The sequence below is a fragment of the Bemisia tabaci genome, chromosome 8 (genome assembly GCF_918797505.1).
Source record: "Bemisia tabaci chromosome 8, PGI_BMITA_v3".
Classification (NCBI taxonomy): domain Eukaryota; kingdom Metazoa; phylum Arthropoda; class Insecta; order Hemiptera; family Aleyrodidae; genus Bemisia; species Bemisia tabaci.
In genome coordinates, this window is record NC_092800.1 from 32,050,451 (window position 1) to 32,063,945 (window position 13,495).

At 40.0% G+C, this 13,495-nt stretch overlaps 1 protein-coding gene across 1 annotated transcript in view; it reads left to right on the plus strand.

Annotated features, from left to right (window-relative positions):
• Positions 1-5,574: 5,574 nt before the first annotated feature.
• Positions 5,575-13,495, plus strand: part of LOC109030221 (uncharacterized) — a 177,759-nt gene continuing 169,838 nt past the window's right edge. Inside the window, 1 exon segment of the mRNA XM_072303583.1 lies at positions 5,575-5,891. The gene's annotated coding sequence lies outside the window, so the exon portion shown is untranslated.

The window sequence follows — 13,495 nt, forward strand, 5'->3', positions numbered from 1 at the left end:
GTTGCCAAATTTATTTCGATAAAATCATTATTTTTGAGGAAAGTTATGAATATTTTCCCTTTAAATTTTCAGAATCTTTACGTGCAATTGTGAACAATGTTATCTGAAAAATTGGGGGGAAAATAGTCGTAAGTTTACCGGGAAATTTGCGTTTTATGAAAGAAAATTTGGCAACGCCTGAAGGTTCATACGGCGTTTTTCCTTAGCACGACAGAACTATGGTATAACTATAATACCCATAACAAAGAGGTGATTTCTGAGGTTGAGTGGTAAAACTCCAGAAGCACATCATTGTCCTTCTATCGCCTAGAGGACGATTCAAGACTTCTGTTATCTCCAAATTGAACGTTCTTCTTTATGCTTTTTAAGCCTAATTTAAATTTGTTTATTTTCCAGAATTGGACACAAGCCGTTTTACTAATCATACAAAGGAGTGTGGAGGGTTCTTTGCACTGACGTAAGTAAATTTTCATGTTCGTTAACACATTTTCTCAAATCAAGATGTATTGATGCACCTGTATTCCTGGATCGTGTAATATTCATGGCTAAACCTAAAAAAGCGTTTATTTAATTGCGATGTTGCTAAATTCCAGCTCGAGTCTCAATATTCTTTTAAAATGAAAAGTAACCGACGCTCGTCGAATTGTCTTTAAACTTTCCTCATTACTTAAAAACATTCACGGAAAAATTTAAAGAAATACTTTAGGTGGTTTTCTTTTAAAATATGGAACACAATTGGAGATTTTTGAACGTTGAAACGGAGATGCACATTAATCAATTTTATCTGCCAATATCTACGAGTACAATTGATCAAATCATTACTTTTTTATTGTTTTTCCATTGTTTGGAAGTAAACATTTGTCCTACTTCAACAGAGTGTCTATCTGTGGTCAGTAAAAATCGGAAAACCGGGAAATGTCAGGAGACTTGATGCTACACTGGAAAAAAAAACTCATTGGATCTAGAGTCCAGACTCTTGAAAACATTGACAAGGAAAAGGATTCTTGATTCAATCAGATTTAAGCTTAAATCAAAAGGAAATCCGCTCAAATTCAGAGGCTTAGTTCTTGATTTAAGCTTAAATCTGATTGAATCAAGAGTGTTGTTTCTTGTCGATGTTTTTAAGAGTCTGGACTCCAGATCCAATGTGTTTTTTTTTCCAGTGTAGCAGGAAAATGTCAGGAAATTCTGTGTGCGTCAAACATTTTTCTAACATTTGATTCATTTCATTAAAACTATGTCGATTTTGTAAATGAAATGAGTGTCAGTTCATTTACGCGGAAAATTAGGACATTCCGTCTAAAATATCAGGAAAATCCTTTAATAAATTTCAGTAGACATCATGTTTGAAGTTTAAACAAACTTTATACAGTCTACTAAGTTCTCTTTGAGTCGCATAGCCCTACAATGATCCTTTCTCATAACCCCGTTTAGTCTAATTCGCTCATGATGGTTCTTAAGTACGTCCCCCGGTCAGAAATGCAGAGCATTCAGGTCTCGGAGTTCTTTATAACTCGCCCATTAAACTTTTACATTAATCGTCGGACCGTCGACGACATAAGGCTCCATTCGGCTGTCTATTCATCTCGGCTTGCACAACCGAGCGCCTCAATTCCTGCGAAGTTTGGCCTTTTTTGGACGAAAATAATTAAAACTTGCGGTCGAAGATCACTCATTTATAGACCGCGAACGCTATTTATCGGAACCAATTAAACATTCAAATGGAATCGGAGTGCCCGCTCAGTGTCAAGTGGGACTGTCCGTTGATGGGGAAGGAGAGCAATTGACTTACTGTTAATCTGCCTCATTACGTGCTCCTGATTTTATCTGTGTTTTTAAGTGATCGCGATCAGCTTCTCACACGGACGTAGCTAGGACATTTCCTAGGGAGGGCATGGTCGTTTGGCTCTCCTCGACTCCATTTTCACTAAATCACTTATTAATGTCGCATATTTGCCGAAATTGAAGGCGAATCTCAAGTAAACGATAGCTGCCATTAGGTTTCCTTATCGTTCGTAGGTTCTATTAAAGTTTATGGAGAGATATGAAGTTGGGTTTTCCGAATGAGCAACTATTCGAGCGTTTCTGTAAGTTTGTTGCCTACTTGGTGAAATTGAAGGCGAATCGTATGTAGGTTATTTGGACCGCGTTTAACAGAAAGGAACCAAGCCACATCAGCTATGGCCAAAGTTAATTGGACAATCTAATTTTTTACAAGAGAACGTTTGTGCAGGTTCTTTTGAAAATTTTAGGGCATTTGTTTCGCACTATGGAGAAAATCCACTGAAATTTGCTCGGAAATCCGCACAACCGTTTACGTGTAAAAAATTAAATTGCCCAATCAAATTTGGCAATAGCTGATGGGACTTGGTTTCTCTCTGTTTAACGCGGTCCATTTCTGCCAGCAGCTGTCTCCGCATTTTCTATCGGCGCTGTCAATGTTTTTTAAGTGAGATGAAGTTGCGTTTTTCAAACGAGCAACTATTCGAGCTCTCCGGTGTGTTTCTTGCCTATACTCGACGAAATTGAAGGCGAATGTACAGTGGGCGATTGCTTTCAATAAGTTTCCGCATTTCCCATTGGCTCTGTCAAAGCTTTTTAAAAGAAATGAAGCTGAGTTTTTCGGACGAGTAACTATTCGAAATCCCCTATGTGTGTGTTACCTACTCGGCAAAATTCGAGGCAAATCTCAAATGGAAGATATCTGCCAATAAGTGTCCGTATTGTTTGTAGACTCTATTAAAGCTCATGGAGGGAACAAATGTGTATTTCTCGAAAATATAACGATTCGTGCCCCCTAGTAGTAGGCCATTGTCTAAAATTCAGCAAAATTTTCCTGCGAGCTTCACAATTATTTTTGATGTTTGATAACTCATGACCAACGGGTAGAGTCGTACGTCTATCGAACAGGATCTACTTCTGCCGACGTGTCTCTGTAAATTGCTTTACTTGACGTTAATGACCAAGCGATCGCGTGTGTTTCCGTTTATTCCCATGAGGGAATGTTGAACCTTTTGGGTTGTGTTTATGAATCTGAGAGGAAACTTTCCTGTTTCTTGAAGTGTAAGCTTTTCCGAGAAAATTAAGTGGAATTTCCGGGTAAAATATACTTTCCCGGGATTTTGACCGAAAAAAACGCACTCGTATACTTAAACACGGCAATCATGCATTCTCTGAAGAACCACCGGGAATATTTCCGACTCGTTTGAGTGAACTGACTTGACTTAACCCCAGAAACTTCTACCCTTAGTTGTGCTGATTCAAGCTTATGATCCAGGAGTCTTTTAAACCAGCCTTCCTTTAGTTTTTTTTTCATCCCAAGTGTATCCTCCTTCATTTAGCGTGTTATTTCCCTACCTCTCGACACCCTCTTGTCCGACCTATTCTGATTTTTTAATTCAAATTCGCCCTCTATGCGTGGCCATTAACATGGGTATTGAAGCCGTCTTGATTTGATCTAAAGGTGTCGATGATCGTTAACATTCTTTTATCGGACCAACATTTTTTTTAAAGTTGACTGCCACACTGGAATACAAACCATGCCGTAAATAGCTGACGTCCGTGGCATCAGCTGGTGCGATCGAAAGCAAAATTACAAATTATACTGAGTCAGGCAAGTACTTCTCCCTATGGCCTGCTCTGCTGAGTGCAGACGTAGGTTCGATATAATTTTGCTTAGCCTGGGATTTTTTTGTTCTAATTCTCTTTATTTTGAGTCAAGTAGAATACGTCAGTAATCGCGATCTCGTGACTGTGTTAGTAGGTTTTGTGCGGTATAAAGTCTAGCTCCGATCAAATCCCATACTTGATGGGGTGCAAAATCTTTACGAACCAAGAACTTATCGATCGTTCCACAACTGTGAAGGCAATTGGAAAATTGCGTAGAATATGACCTCGAATAAAGGATTGTAATAAAGTTTTTACGCTTTGATCCTAATGCGCTCCATTATTGCGGAGTTTTGAACGCGCGCTACTCTTTGTGTTCCCAAAACAGCGTACGCATCTTGGAACTTAGCAGTGCGATGCTTGAAGTATTCGCACAGTTTTGCAGGCGCTTCCCGCGATTGATCTCCGCGCAAAAGTTCAAAATTTCAGGAATTTTTTTCCGGAAGATGAGGTTTCTTTTCATAGATCCGGTCACAATTTGAAAGCAACAAAACTTTCTCGCATATTGAAAACAATAAAATAGAGCTTGGTCTCTTTATCACTGACTCAGAAAGTTTAACGCAGAGCTGCAGAGTAGAGAAGTTGGATGGGGCGAAACACTTTTCGGCTGACTCAGAGACTTTAACGCAAAAGTAGAGAAGTTAATTAGGGCGAAATACGTGATACAACTATATTAACTTCCAAGAAGATGAAATTGCATATTCACAAAATGAAGGAGAACGTGAACTCTTTTTGTATTACTCAGAGACTTGAATGCTTGAGTAGAAAAGTTGGATGGGGTGAAACATGTGATATACACCTATTATCACTTCCAAGAAGATTTTTAAAATTGAAAATTTACAAAATAGAGGAAAACGTGGTATCCTCCCAACTACTCGGTTCATCTAATCCAACTTTCAGTTTTGTAACCGAACGTTTTGTTCTTATAACCGAACTTATAAAGTTAGAACACTGATGAAAGAAGTTTGGTTACATACACCAAACGTTCGGATACAAGAATAAAAAAAAATCTGTTTTGCTCCAAAGAGTGGACTCTCAACATACTGATTTTCACAAAAATTTATGACAAGGATGTTGATATTATTACTAACCCGAATACAATTTTTTTGAAAAATTACTGAATTTTGAATTTTTGAAATTTTGAAAAATTACTGCGTAAGTGTTGAACATATCAGGAAATTATACGAAGAAAAAAACTTCGTGCATTGGGACCCGAAGTTGAGGTTATATGGATCTCTGAAGTATTCTGATCACGCATTCGAAAACTTGAGGTCGAGCTGCCGAAGTTCGGGTCAGACATCGAGGCTCTTCGGTATGTACCGGAGTACTTCAGATGTCTGACCCCAACTTCGGCAGCTCGACCTCAAGTTTTTAGATACGTGATCCGAAAACTGTAGAGATCCATATGACCTCAACTTCGGGTCCCACGCACGAAGTTTTTTTCTCCTTGTACAGTTCAAATGTTGATTTTTTCAAAAAATTACTCCGAAAGCGTGAGATTTACTGTGAATTTTTGAAAAATTACTGCGTAAGTTTAGAATTTTTTTTTAGAAAATTACTGTTCAAATGTTGATTTTTCTCAAAAAATTACTCCGAAAGCGTGAGATTGACTGTGAAAGCAAATGGATCGAAATGAAGTACTTTTAGTGTTGTCAACTTATTGGAATCACCACTGAAGCTTGCGAACATTATGAACTTGGCAGCGCACTCAATAAACCGCGAACTCGCAGCATCCAAGTCCAAGTAACCGCTGACCAATCGAGGGGGGGGGGGGGGGGTCGCGAACAGCTGAGAGATGACCATAGACTACCCACCCCGGGTGGGACGGGGGCGCTGGGTGGGCGCGTCACCCCTCCTCTCGGCCGGCGCGAGGACCAGGTCTCAGCGCAGCGGTCAAGCTTGCCGAGGTCCAAATCAGACCGCGCTTGACTTTCGATCCAACCTCGGCTCAGCAAAGGGCCCACCACGACCTGCGTTCTGCGTTCCGTCCGACTCCGCGACTCGCGACCCGACCCCCGCCCCCCGCCTACAGTGCGACATGTGAAAAGTGCTCCCCCTGGTGAAGTGACCCACCCCCCTCGTTCAGTGCGCGTGTGTGAGTTCCGCCGGTTTCCGCCCGGGAAATATGTAAGTTTCCCGACCTCCGCGACTTCTCGCTGCCCGAAAGGAAAAGTGACTTTAAGTTTGTGCGAAGATCAGCTTCGACACCCCGCGGCCTGATTTAAGTAAGTAGATTTGTGACAACGTTTGTTCTGGATGCATTCATAGACTAGAGAGGGTTGCCACAGTCAGGGAAAACCGGGAAATGTCACGAAAAATGACGAAAATGTTGGGGAAAAATCGTCAAGGCACCTTTATGTGCTTTCTTGAGTGGGTTTGACATTTCGAACAACAAATTTTGCTGGAAAACTATTTCGTACTACAGTAAAAGGACCCTAAGTCGAATTGTGAAGGGACCGAAAAAAAGTCGACTTAATCGGCATTTCGTCTTAATCGTAGTTAGACTTGTGAGCTTTTACTGTATGGCTTTTTAACAATCTGGCATTTGTTCAATTGTCAGGGAATTTCATCAAAACGTGTCAGTAAAATCAGGGAAATGTCAGGGAATTTAATTTTCTAAATTCTGTGGCAACCCGGATCAGAGATTTTAGGAATAGTAGCCTTAAAAGTCAGGGAACTCATGGCAACCTGGAAAAGTCAGGGAACTTACGGCAACCTGGAAAAGTCAGGGAATTTTCCGAGCAGTTTTAAGCAGAAACCAGCGTAATTTAAAGGATCGCATCGAAGTGGAAATTTGGTTCAAATATCAGGGAAAGTCTGGGAATTCGAAAATTTTGAAGTGAGGGAATCGGAAAATGAAGTAATCATGAAAATCTTGGCCTCATGTTCAAGATACCTATTTTGTGTGTGTCAAATTATTTAAGGTAAAAGAAGCAGGAGTTGTGCCTTGGACGTAATATTGTTTTTCTTTTTCACAAACTGAAAAAAATTTTAACTTTTCAAGTTTCACAAAAATGAAAGTTGTATGCCCCTAGTGTTAGACTTTTGAGTTTCGATACTTGATTTGACTGACTTCTAATTATTGACATCCTGCATTCCTGTATAGGGTGGCTACTCATTGTGTTCACGCCTGTCGCAGTTTAAGCATGTACTTTACCTTTCTTTAAAGTTTTGCCGCTTATTTTTTAAGTCCAATAATCAAACAATCATTTAGTGTCCTGAAAATTCTCTTCCACGTTCTGATGATTCCTCGCTTTTTTTCATTAAGGTCTCGTAATATGTGTTCAAAGTTGACAAAAATTGCAAATTAAAGTAAGGGATTTAACGAATGAAGGAGTTCATTTTAATTTGTATGATATATCGAGATTATCCATTTAAAGCAGTAAAATTATGTAAGAATATGATAGTAATGAGTTTTGATTTACTTCTTTCATCTCCAACCATGTTCCTTTTCTGTTTCATTGGCGTATCCAGGGCATGATGAAAAATTTGCCATCTTACACAGAAAGTATATTTTAGTCTAAATAGCGGACCTTAATTTTTTCATTACACTTTGTCGTCACGAAATTGTCCTCATTTCTCGGAATTTTTTGTTCTTGTTTTTTATGAGCTTTCAAAAATCGAAGTATTGAAGTTATGAGTGAATTACCGTCGAAGCAGCGACTTTTTATTAGAAAAATAATTAACAAATATTTCAGAAATTATATACTTAATCTTTTGAACTTCTGTTACTTTTTGTAATGTTTGAGATCTTTTTAAACAACTTTCGTCGATGGTCTTTATAAAAATAAACCCCCTATCCCTTCCTCCAATGTCGGCACCTTTCATCCTGTCTTTTGAGAGCATCGTAAACTAAAATGAGGACGTTGAGAAAAGACATTCGCGAATTTCTTTATTATCCGTGTAAGGATCGCTGCGTAGGTTTTTTCTTGTTTATTTACCGCCCTGTCCGACAAGTTTGCCGGAGCTTCCTTTCATCGATTCGTAACGAGATCAAGAAGGAAAATGATCACAAGTTTTGCCAAAAACGATCAAGTTCAAACTGAAAATTTACATACAGGCAATTTCCATCGAGGTGGAACTTGTTTGTTCGTTTAACTTCTTAGAATATCCGAGTGGGTTCGCTTCCGTTATGGATGTTTTTGTGCGCGTGATGCCCTCTTTTTTTCCGGCAGTAATCATTTACTCCCCCTGATGAGGTATAAAACAAATTTTTCCCAGCCAAAAATTGGCTAATTATTGATATTGATGGACAAAGCTTTAGACAAAAAATACGTAGAGAGTATTAAGTGATCCTATTCGTTGAAACTTGTGGTTGTTATAGATTAAGGGGGAAAATGATGGACTAATAGGTCTCCCGTGGGTTGACTTCAGCTAGTCCATATACCCATCTCCTATGTCAATAATTACAACCACCCGCTTCCGCCAATCGGATCCTTCCATATACCTTTTGTCTTATTTGTCTATCGATTTCAATAATCGGCCCGCTGAATCCATCGAATAATGTTTCCCGTATGCCCCACTGGAAACAACTCTGTTTTACCATGTATTTATATTAATTTCACCTTTTACGAATTGGCGTTTTCACCTGCTTTGGTGTTTCATAACTAAACTTGCATCCTTTGAAGCCGCCTTGATGGATTGTTTTTAATAGCGTACTTAGTTTAAGTCCCTAATCCTAGCATCTGCTGCAAACCCGACTTATTTTTCGTAGGGATTCTCACGAGTTTCCCCAAAAATTCGTGTTTTATCGGCAGAAATTTGGCAACGCACGATGGCTCATACGGAGGTTTTTCTTAGCACGGTGTACAGGACTCTCCTTGCCCGACCGAATTCCAAGAAATTTCTCACTAAATTTGAGCTTTATTTTAAGAAGAATCCGCTCGTAATTCGATCGTCAACCAGAAGCTCAAATTTCAAAAATGCAGAACTGAACAAACCTGCATCAAAAATAACCGTGGCGGCTCATTCTGATTTCCCTTTTTCGGCACGCAGGAGCCGCTAAGTCCACCCTGCTGACAGAAAAACGTCGTAAGAGCATTCAAGTATTGCCAAATTTTCCGAGATTTCATATTTATTTTTAATAAAATTACGATTAGTTTTCTTTAAAATGGTCGGATACATTGTATTAAATTGCAATTAGAATTTTAAAAAAAATTCAACGTAAAAGTCTACTAGTTGCCCAGAAAACTTGTATTTATTCGAAGAAATTTGACAGCGTTCAAAGGCTCATACGATGTTTTTTCTGAGCACGAAAGAAGTGCCTTCAGGGAGTCGGGCCGCGCGGTGGCCAGGGTCGTAAACCCCTCCCTTCTAGCTGCATTTTAAATCAGTAGTTCCCAAACTTTTCACAGAAATTGTCCATTCTCTGCAGTTGAGTACCCGTACGGGGAGAGTTTGGTCTTGTCAAAATATGAAGGTCTTAGGACCTAAAAGGGCAAGCAACCTTCTAACACAAAAAACCCAAGAAAAATCCCGCTGCCAATCTTCAGATTCCAATAGCATACCAAGATGGCTGAGAATGACGTACATGAGCGTCGTTCCGCAAAAATGAGTAAAACTACGCAAAAAACTAAGCCTAGTAAAATTGTAACAATCGTAACAATTGTAATAATAAACGCTTCTGGATAATTTGATTTTACAAGTTAGCTGCCCTTCTTTTGGGCCTTAAAAGTTCCACGACCGAACCTCAAAATTACCGACATGTCCGTATTGTCCTTACTCTTCTCATATAGGTACTCTACTCTCCAGTGGATACCCAAGCACTCTACACAAATCCACCTGGATCTGCTCAGCAGGGTTTGGGAACCGCTGCTTTTGAATAACAAACACGCGATTAAATTTTTTACGGTGCATATTTCCGACGTTTACGGCCGGAGTGCACTTTTTCAACGACCGAGCCCTAAGCGGGCGGATAGGAGGTTCGGTCCAGCGACGCACAGTGGAACGAGAAGAGGTCGGACATTAAATTTTTGACTGAAATTTTAAATTTTCATATTCAGTTCATCACAATGGGCCAGTGGCGCTGATCGCAGAATCGTTTGATGTTTGATTCTCGTAGATTATGTAAAAATAATAAGATCCGACCCAACAGCAACATTCTACATTTAACATCGACCAAGATATCGTGCTTTGAAAAATTCGATTTATGACATCATCCACCGCGGTAGTGACACCCTCCTTGGTCTCCTCCATCTTGCTTTCATCCGAGTTTCACGTTAAAAAACCAGTCTAAATGTGTCTTACTGATTGATGAAAGCGAGGTGGAAGAAACCAAGGGTGTCACTACCGCGGCGGATGACGTCATAAACTAAATTCTTTAAAGCGAGATATCTCTGTTAACATTGAACGTAGAAAGTTGCAGTTCGGACAATTCTTTTTATTTACAACTAACCTACAAGAATCAAGCATCAAAACACGATTCTGTGACTAGCGCAACTGACCCATTTCAATCTCAACGTGTGCCTCTGCGAGAAAATTTTACGAAAAGCCCAATGAAACCACTTTTAAGCTTCTCCGTTTTATATCTTGGAAGATATGAGCTTTCAAAATTTCCAAATTTTGTCCAAAATGTCTTTTACCCAAAGACATAAAGACGGAGTGCTCGTATCTAAAAGCATGGGGAAAAAGTGAAGCCTGGTTTGGCGCTGGATGCTTGTGTGAGTGTGTAAATAAGCGCGGGAATCCATGGCGGCAAACGGAAATTTGATTTGAACTTGCCCTCTTGATTTTTCCTTATTTCTTCTTCGAATCGTATTTTAAATGCCTAAAACGAATATATTAAGAAAGTTGGGACTGCGTCCTATTATAATACACCTACTTTTGCTCGGTAACAGGCAGTAATCTCAGATAAAGTTAGTTTTTCTTCTGCTCATGGTGGTTCTGCAGGTTCAAACAGGCCGTTACAGTTCTAGATGACTGTTACTCCCAAATGAAATCAATCGGTCGACGACGGACCAAAACTAACCTAAAGTTAAAAAAATATGAGTGGGTAAGTGAATTTGGGCAAAAATCAACCTAGAATACTTTGTTTCCGCAATTTTATTTAGTTCCCGCCCTACATTTGAATTTCAAACTTGTCCCGATTTCGCCGCCAATCCTCTAGCCAATCGTAGAGGTGGTTGAAAAGAAGCTTCATTTTTTGCTTTTAGCCCTCCGTCTTTATGTCTTTGTTTTTACCTAGTTCCACCGTGCGGCGGTGGGAGCCTGGGCCCACGTGAAAAAGCGATAAATATCGAGCGGATTCGCATGCGCGGAGCATAGCCATAGCGCACACTTGTACTCGCCGTCGGGGAGCTCGTCGCACATGTGCGTGATGGACTACCGGGCCGAGCCTGATCTATAGCCACCAGATACCTCGCCGCCAGAACCAAACTGATCAATGAGCCAACGTGAGTGCCTGCAGAGTGCAGATGCCTCGCTTTAGCCTAGCTTCGGCGCCGTTCGATCTCGTTTTCTAGCACGAAAAATGGTGTTAAACGAGTTAATACCTAGTTTTTGAGGCTGCACGGGCAAGAACAACTTCGGTCACGAAGAACCAGGGCCAAAAGGACGCTGCACTAACAATCTTAGGGCCGTCTTCATAGTTGGATCGCATTTAGCAAAGAAGAATTAGCGCAATTGCAGCGTTGTAAAAATGTTGCTTCTCTATCATTATCTAAAAAATCTCCCAGAACAGCAAATAGTTTTTGCTTCCCAACAAAGAAATTCTTGATTTTACAGGAAAATAACTGTGTAATTTTAATACTGTCCCACGTATATTGAGTATTTGTAAAAGTAAAGAAGAATTTGCACGATTTTGAAAACACTATAATCGCGCTGGTTCCTTTTTGCGAAATGCGGTCTAGTTGTTTCTCAACTAGCCCGTTCCAGACGCTCAAGGTCTCGATGCATGATCAAATTCTGAAAGTTTGTACTCAATTTTTTTACTGCTTCATCTCAAAGTTCTGAGTTCGCATATTTTTTTCAATCTTTCTCTGACATGAGAAATAGTTTAAAAATATATTAAAATTTAGAAAATGCACCGCCTAGTGACGTCATCTGGCGGCATTTCCTATTTACACACTTGTATTACAGCAGATTAGATTCTTGTGTTCAGTTTACTCAAACCATCGAATCCTCTTAATTCCTGAAAGGAACTTTTACCGCACCAATTCACATCGCCTGACTAACAAGTGCGAGGATTTTATAATACTTCGTTTTTGACTCTCACAATACGTCGCTCTTCTGACGTCAAGATGAAATTGCATTTTAAGATGAGTCTTATTTCCCGTATAAAGCCATACTTTTCCAAGCTCAAGTGGAGATGAAGTTACGTCCTTTCGTCAAAAGAGCAACGAACAGACTTGCGGTGTGATCATGTCGAGCGGTGCCAGCGACTCAGCGAGGCAGTCTCGCAAGGATTCCAGCGTACTTATTTGGGAGCTCAATGGATCGTATTCGATAGTGGTTCGATCTATCGTTTAAAAACTTTAAGATTTAAGTTGGAAAAACTTTGGAGAAAATTCCTAACAATTTCACTTTTCATTGTCATTTGACACTCAATAGAATAAAAAATCCATCACAAAAGATCCGTTCCCTCAGATTTCTAAATTTCCTTTTGAGGCTATGTTTACATGTTGAACCAATCGATATCGATACAATCTCACGTGTTCGATGAATCGAATACGATCTATCGCATTTCATCGGTTGCTTTACGCCGGCCCGGAGTTGGCACTCTTAGTTATCATTCTGCATATTGTCTTCGAGGACTCGGCCGCCGCCGCAGCCGCCTATCTCTTGTCATCGCTCCATATTAGCGCCGCTCTTGTACTACTACCAACCTTTGCCGCCGAACTTAGCACGTATTGCTCTATTTAATGTGGATTCTCAGCTTTTGCGCAATGCATTCTGGGTATGATCAATATGTTGTGGTCAAATCCCGGAGTCCAACCTAACCCGACTAGCTCGGAGTCGGTCAATGGGCCTCTCGCCTGTGTCAGGAATTTGCGATTTAAGTACTGATCCCTGCGTAAAATTTCGCGAGAAACATGATGGTGCCACTGGTTTTTCCTGAAACAAACTCTTAAATTCAAAAAAAGCTCTCAAACTTAAGGCCGTACTGGAGGGGGCTCATAGGAAGGGAGCAAATACACAAGAAGGGCTGCCAATCTACATGTGTGAACTTCAAAACTGAAAACACGGCAATCTTGCTAATGTATCTGCTCATCTTATTTGCATATCTATAGAGGTGGACTCGCAGAAAACGTGAGATATATCCTCCGATACGGGCTCAATTTTGAGAGCTTTTTTGAGTTTAAGAGTTGGTTTCAGAAAATACCAGTGGCGCCATCGTGTCTCTCACAAAATTTTACTAAGGAAGGAGTATTTAAATCACTGAGTCCTGACACATGCAAGCGCTCCACTAAGTAAGGTGTTGGGATTTCACTGTAGTCACACCGTGATGTGACCAAGATTTGGGATTCGACTTCAACAGATATATTCCAAACATCCATTCAGTATAAATTACCTAGGTAAAAACGAAATTTCATTTGCTCGTGCCGAATATCATCTTTCAAAATTTTTAAAATAATTTCAAAAGCATCGTTTCCAATTAACCATCGATATCGATACATAGAAATCGGTTGCAAAATGGAAACGGTACTGTTGACTTCAACATTTTTTTGCATGATATTCGGCACAAACATCCCTTAAAGATTGATCTAGAGACTGAAATCTCGATTTTTCCTACATAACCCACCTGATGGTTAAAATTTGAAATATTTTGATCTTACCCAGAATGCATTGCGCCAAAGCTGAGGAACAGAGGATCCACCTTAACTCTATCTGA